The 6,287-nt window shown below is 42.8% G+C and overlaps 1 pseudogene; it reads right to left on the bottom strand.

Moving 5' to 3' along the window:
* Positions 1–5,702: 5,702 nt before the first annotated feature.
* On the bottom strand, positions 5,703–5,820 carry LOC126285698 (5S ribosomal RNA; annotated as a pseudogene).
* Between the last annotated feature and the right edge of the window lie 467 nt (positions 5,821–6,287).

Here is a 6,287-nt window from a genome sequence, read left to right on the forward strand (position 1 = left end):
AGCAGCGCTGTTCGGGACAGAAGCTCCTAGAACCGCTCGACCACAGCCGCAGGCCTATATTTTCAGTTGTTATTTCAATGAGGAATCGGTTGCAGTGCTACATTTCGCCATCTTCAGGCCCTCTGACACCACGTGTAAGAAGAATCTCAGCTCAGGTCCAGTCAAAATGTGGGACAGCATTCAGTGAGTGGTATCTGTAGATCATCACTTCTCAAAGTGGTTGCGCAATAGAATAACAACAGGAAATTAAGACGGCTAGAGGTATTTTGTTTAGACATTTTATATTGAACAGCCTAAGTCTGTATACAAATGGACTTTACAGAGTATAACGTCGCTACACTTATTACAATTTTGTTCAAATAAATTATTCTGAAATGAGGCAATAATCAGAGCCTGAAATAACAAGGAGCAAATCAGTGGTCTGCCCAAGTACGCCAACACATACCACTCTATTGGATTTAAACTTAATGTGTCTACAACAAGTGCTGAGGACACAGACATTTTAAAGCATCCGACACCCCCATTAAAGCTCCACGAACAGGTACACGGTGCTAAATCTCGCTTCGTCTGGCTCGGAAGGTTTTCTTATTAAGTCGTAAACAGCGAAAAGCAAGTTGCTATAACGTATTGTCTGTTTTGAAAGTAGAGGACTAAAATCTCAAAATTCTGCATATGCTGTTTCTGCAAGATTTCGGGGAGCAGGTATGGATTGTTTATATTCACTCTGCAAACCCTTCTTTAGTGATTGCCGGCCGGAGTGGTTGAGCGGTTCTAGGCGCTACAGTCTGGAGCCGAGCGACCGCTCTGGTGGCATGTTCGAATCCTGCCTCGGGCATGGATGTGTGTAATGTCCTTAGGTTAGTTAGGTTTAATTAGTTCTAAGTTCTAGGCGATTGATGACCTCAGAAGTTAATTCGCATAGTCCTCAGAGCCATTTAAACCATTTTTTGTTTAGTGATTTGACTAAAAACAGAGCAAAATCTGGTGTAAATCTCGACTTGGCTACTTAAAAGCTACTTAGAGGCATGTGTTCAGATTGAAAAATTTCTGCCTATTTGTTTGCTCTGGGACTTCAGGCTGTTGGTGAGGCCGTTATTATGTATAATTCTAATACTGCTAAGGGTCTGCCACAACTTTCCTTCGTTCACAGTCCATGAACAGTGTAAAATACTACCAAACAATCGTCGGTTAAAGAATTGTTTGATGAAAACTTTATCCACCGTGAAGATAACGCCCAAACTGCACCTCTAATTTCACCAAGAACTGGTTTTCTAAGCAGGGGGTCGAGTCTCTTCAACGGCCAGAAAGAAGCCCTGGTCTAAATCCTATCGAAACATTTCAAACATGACGGTTCAACATCTTGTTGTTGTTGTGGTCTTCAGTCCTGAAACTGGTTTGATGCAGCTCTCCATGCTACTCTATCCTGTGCAGGCTTCTTCATCTCCCAGTACCTACTGCAACCTACGTCCTTCTGAATCTGCTTAGTGTAGTCATCTCTTGGTCTCCCTCTACGATTTTTACCCTCCACGCTGCCCTCCAATACTAAATTGTTGATCCGTTGAAGCCTCAGAACTTGTCCTACCAACCGATCCCTTCTTCTGGTCAAGTTGTGCCACAAACGTCTCTTCTCCCAAATCCGATTCAATACTTCCTCATTAGTTATGTGATCTACCCATCTAATCTTCAGCATTCTTCTGTAGCACCACATTTCGAAAGCTTCTATTCTCTTCTTGTCCAAACTAGTTATTGTCCATGTTTCACTTCCATACATGGCTACACTCCATACAAATACTTTCAGAATCGACTTCCTGACCATTAAATCTATACTCGATGTTAACAAATTTCTCTTCTTCAGAAACGCTTTCCTTGAAATTGCCAGTCTACATTTTATATCCTCTCTACATCGACCATCATCAGTTATTTTGCTCCCCAAATAGCAAAACTCCTTTACTACTTTAAGTGTCTCACTTCCTAATCTAATTCCCTCAGCATCACCTGACTTTATTCCACTACATTCCATTATCCTCATTTTGCTTTTGTTGATGGTAATCTTATATCCTCCTCTCAAGACACTATCCATTCCGTTCAACTGCTCTTCCAAGTCCTTTGCTGTCTCTGACAGAATTACGATGTCATCGGCGAACCTCAAAGTTTTTATTTCTTCTCCATGGACTTTAATACCTACTCCGAAATTTTCTTTCGTTTCCTTCACTGCTTGCTCAATATACAGATTGAATAACATCGGGGATAGACTACACCCCTGTCTCACTCCCTTCCCCACCACTGCTTCCCTTTCATGTCCTTCGACTCTTATAACTGCCACCTGGTTTCTGTAAAAATTGTAAATAGCCTTTCGCTCCCTGTATTTTACCCCTGCCACCTTCAGAATTTGAAAGAGAGTATTCCAGTCAACATTGTCAAAAGCTTTCTCTAAGTCTACAAATGCTAGAAACGTAGGTTTGCCCTTCCTTAATCTAGCTTCTAAGATAAGTCGTAGGGTCAGTATTGCCTCACGTGTTCCAACATTTCTACGGAATCCAAACTGATCTTCCCCGAGGTCGGCTTCTACTAGTTTTCCATTCGTCTGTAAAGAACTTGCGTTAGTATTTTGCAGATGCGACTTATTAAACTGATAGTTCGGTAATTTTCACATCTGTCAACACCTGCTGTCTTTGGGATTGGAATTATTATATTCTTCTTGAAGTCTGAGGGTATTTCGCCTGTGTCATACATCTTGTTCACCAGATGGTAGAGCTTTGTCAGGACTGACTTTCCCAAGGCCGTCAGTAGTTCCAATGGAATGTTGTCTACTCCGGGGGCCTTGTTTCGACTCAGGTCTTTCAGTGCTCTGTCAAACTCTTCACGCAGTATCGTACCTCCCATTTCATCTTCATCTACATCCTCTTCCATTTCCATAATATTGTCCTCAAGTACATCGCCCTTGTATAGACCCTCTATATACTCCTTCCACCTTTCTGCTTTCCCTTCTTTGGTTAGAACTGGGTTTCCATCTGAGCTCTTAATATTCATACAAGTGGTCCTCTTTTCTCCAAAGGTCTCTTTAATTTTCCTGTAGGCAGTATCTATCTTACCCCTCGTGAGATAAGCCTCTACATCCTTACATTTGTCGTCTAACCATCCCTGCTTAGCCGTTTTGCACTTTCTGTCGATGTCATTTTTGAGACGTTTGTATTCCTTTTTGCCTGCTTCATTTACTGCATTTTTATATTTTCTCCTTTCATCAATTAAATTCAATATTTCTTCGGTTACCCAAGGATTTCTACTAGCCCTCGTCTTTTTACCTACTTGATCCTCTGCTGCCTTCACTACTTCATCCCTCAAAGCTACCCATTCTTCTTCTATTGTATTTCTTTCCCCCATTCCTGTCAATTGCTCCCTTATGCTCTCCTTGAAACTCCGTACAACCTCTGGTTCTTTTAGTTTATCCAGGTCCCATCTCCTTAAATTCCCACCTTTTTTCAGTTTCTTCAGTTTTAATCTACAGGTCATAACCAACAGATTGTGGTCAGAGTCCACATCTGCCCCTGGAAATGTCTTACAATTTAAAACCTGGTTCCTATATCTCTGTCGTACCATTATATAATCTATCTGAAACCTGTCAGTATCTCCAGGCTTCTTCCATGTATACAGCCTTCTTTTATGATTCTTGAACCAAGTGTTACCTATGATTAAGTCGTGCTCTGTGCAAAATTCTACCAGGCGGCTCCCTCTTTCATTTCTTTGCCCCAGTCCATATTCACCTACTACGTTTCCTTCTCTCCCTTTTCCTACTACCGAATTTCAGTCACCCATGACTATTAAATTTTCGTCACCCTTCACTATCTGAATAATTCTTTTATTTAATCATACATTTCTTCAATTTCTTCGTCATCTGCAGAGCTAGTTGGCATATAAACTTGTACTACTGTAGTAGGTGTGGGCTTCGTAACTATCTTGGCCACAATAATGCGTTCACTATGTTGTTTGTAGTAGCTTACCCGTACTCCTATTTTCCTATTCATTATTAAACCTACTCCTGCATTACCCCTATTTGATTTTGTGTTTATAACCCTGTAGTCACCTGACCAGAAGTCTTGTTCCTCCTGCCACCGAACTTCACTAATTCCCACTATATCTAACTTTAACCTATCCATTTCCCTTTCTAAATTTTCTAACCCACCTGCCCGATTAAGGGATCTGACATTCCACGCTCCGACCGGTAGAACGCCAGTTTTCTTTCTCCTGATAACGACATCCTCTTGAGTAGTCCCCGCCCGGAGATCCGAATGGGGGACTATTTTACCTCCAGAATATTTTACCCAAGAGGATGCCATCATCATTTAATCATACAGTAAAACTGCATGGCGTCGGGAAAAATTACGGCTGTAGTTTCCCTTTGCTTTCAGCCGTTCGCAGTACCAGCACAGCAAGGCTGTTTTGGTTATTGTTACAAGGCCAGATCAGTCAATCATCCAGACTGTTGCCCCTGCAACTACTGAAAAGGCTGCTGCCCCTCTTCAGGAACCAAACGTTTGTCTGGCCTCTCAACAGATACCCCTCCGTTGTGGTTGCACCTACGGTACGGCTATCTGTATCGCTGAGGCACGCAAGCCTCCCCACCAGCGGCAAGGTCCATGGTTCATGGGGGGTTCAACATCTAGCCACACAAAAATTAAAGGAATCGACGGAGCTCAAGATTATGTCATCGCAGATTTGGCAGAATATTACCAATGATAATTCTCGGAAGTTTATCGACTGCCTGCCGAAGAGTGTCAAAGAGTGCTACAGGGCTAAGTTTGACCCTATTAACTACTGAACCATATACTGTGCGTAGATTACATATTTGCCCTCTTTTGTTTCACTGAAACTAATTTTTTTCAACAGGTAACGAAACATAGAAATCTGTCCCTAAATCTTCTGCAAGCACTAATCGAAACAAGAAGTTATTATAGACGTGGAGTGTAGACTGCGGGTAGACTACATAACTGTCTTCTTTTGTTTCACTGGAACTATTTTTTTTTCAAAAGGTCATGAACCATTTCAGTCTCTCCCTAAAGCTTCTGCAAGCACTAACCGAAACAAAAGGTTCCAGTAGACAAGGCCCAGCAAACGAACCACTTGCTCTTATATCCCAACCGTAAAAAGAAGGCTTAAATATGAAGCTACTTTCGGTGTCAGACCACAGCAACAGAAAGGATATAGGGTGGACGTAACCCATAGACTTTTCGTGGACAGACACAACATATGGCGAAGCCATGGTGACAACCGTTGCTAGTAGTAGAAAACAGAGAGAGTGATACACAATTACACTAGAAAATCAGATTACAGATTCACGATGCTGACGAGATGACAAATTTGTTGATACCAAGCACGAACATATTATTTGCGTAATTAAAAATCTCACTAATTATTTCAAGTAATTTGAGTATAAAAACTAACTTACTCCAGCCAACAAACACTACCAAAGTCATGCCTGCATGGTGGATTATTAGGTGTAAAAGCACTCCGTCTTCAGGCCACGAGTGGCCTACCGGGACCATCCGACCGCCGGGTCATCCTCAATTGAGGATGCAGATAGGAGAGCGGTGCGGTAACCACACTGCTCTCCCGGCCGTTATGATGGTATTCTTGACGGAAGAAGCTACTATTCGGTGGAGTAGCTCCTCAATTGGCATCACGAGGCTTAGTGCACCTCGAAAAAATGGCAACAGCACATGGTGGCCTGGATGGTCACCCATCCAAGTGCCGACCACGCCCGACAGCGCTTAACTTCGGTGATCTCACGGGAACCGGTGTAGCCACTGCAGCAAGGCCGTTGCCGTATTAGGTGTAAGGGACTAAACATGTTACCATTTCACCATTCAGTTTATATTAAAATCGCTCAATATGAGCAGTCTTCTTGTAACTGGAGCCGTCACTCTCAAACTTCACTAGAGCGTTTACGGACACGAACTGTAACCTAAACTTCAAATAGCTGAGTAGCACCACCGGTCCGAGATCTCAGAGACTTTCACCGTCTCATATCCCAGTTACGTTAGCTATGAGCACCACCACCTCCTGCGGAAGATACTGCAGAGAGCATCCGAGGCAGCAAAAGAACGGAGAACCAATCTCCAGCTTTCACATCTACGCAGTCACTCGAAGACATCAGACGTGCTTCATGAGCAGCTACAACGTGAAAGTTACCGACATCTCGAAACACGGTATAGTCAGCGTCACCTTGGCTACAGAGCAGATAGCAGTCGAGTAATATGATAGTCGATCGAGAGCTTGCAGCAACTAAGGCG

This window comes from Schistocerca gregaria, chromosome 8 (genome assembly GCF_023897955.1).
Source record: "Schistocerca gregaria isolate iqSchGreg1 chromosome 8, iqSchGreg1.2, whole genome shotgun sequence".
NCBI classification, from domain to species: Eukaryota; Metazoa; Arthropoda; class Insecta; order Orthoptera; family Acrididae; genus Schistocerca; species Schistocerca gregaria.